Consider the following 1448-nt stretch of genomic DNA (forward strand, 5'->3'; position numbering starts at 1 on the left):
CGCTCCCAGCAAGAAAGAGTCTCAGCCTTCTTGCTTTTAAGGTTCATTCTGGCTGTACGTCTTCCAAGACATATTGTTTGTTCTTCTGGCAGTCCAATACACATACAATATTCTTCACCAACACTATCTTAGTTATCAGGAACCTTCAACAAACCAAAGTTTATTCTTTCATTTTGTCATTGTTGTTAGGTGGCATTGAGTTGATTCTGAGTCAAAGTGATCCTATATGCACAACACAATGAAACAGTACTTGCTTCTGCACCATCTTCACAACTGTTGATTCATTTGACCCCATTTCTGCTGTCACTGTATTAACCATCTAGTTGGGAGTCTTCCTTTTTTTTTTGCCAACCCTCCACTTTACCATGGATTATGTCCTTCTCCTGGGACTGGTTTCTTTGATAGCATTTCTGAAGTATGAAAGACAAAAGCTCCCCTTTCTGACTCATAATGAGTATTCTGGCAGAACTTTTTCCAACACAGATTTGTTTGTTCTTCTGACAGTCCATGATACTTTCAATATTCTTCTCAAACAGCATAACTCAAATGCATTGGATATCTTATGATCTTCATTTTCATCATCCAACTTCACAATAACATGAAGCAATTGAAAATACCATGGCTTAGGTCAGGTGCAACTTAGTCTTCAAACTGACATCTTTGTTACTGAAAATTTTAAAGAGTGTTTTGCAATGATTTGCCTACGATGTTTCTATGAGGCCTTATGGTCTATCCAAACAAACTGAAATCTTTGACTTCAGTGTTTTCTTCTTTTATCATGATGTAATTTCTTGATCTTTGGAAACCCCCAACTATGACTCAGAACTGACACTTTGGCACTTAACAACAGGTGTTTATTGGTCAAGTTTGAGTATTTTTGTTTATTATACATTGAGGTCCAATTCATACTCAATGCTACAGTCTTTTATCTTCATCAGTAAGTGTTTTGTCTTTGCTTTTAGTAAGCAAGGTTGTATCATCTGCATATCACAAGTTTTGAGTGAGTTTTCCTAGAAACCTGATGCCACATTCTTCTTCATATAATCCAGCCTCTTGGATTATTTGCTCAGCATACAGATTGAATAAATATGGTGAAAGGATACAAATCTGGGACACTCCTTTCCTGATATCACACCATTCAATATTTTTTAGTTTTGTGTGAATGACTGCCTCTTGTTCTACGTACAAGTTCCTCATGAGCTCAAAGAAGTCTTCTGTAATACTCACTATATGCAATGATATCAATAGGTTGCCATGATACATGCTATCAAAAACCTTTGTGCAATCAATTAAGCACAAATAAGCATCTTTATGGTATTCTCTGCTTTTAGCCAAGATACATCTAACATCAGCAATGAAATCCCTTATTCCAAATTCTCTATTGAGTCTGGCTTTACTTTCTGTAAGTTCTGTATGTACTGCTACAGCCTTTTAAAATTTTTCTTCAG

This window comes from Chrysochloris asiatica, unplaced genomic scaffold (genome assembly GCF_000296735.1).
Source record: "Chrysochloris asiatica unplaced genomic scaffold, ChrAsi1.0 scaffold00268, whole genome shotgun sequence".
Taxonomy (NCBI): domain Eukaryota; kingdom Metazoa; phylum Chordata; class Mammalia; order Afrosoricida; family Chrysochloridae; genus Chrysochloris; species Chrysochloris asiatica.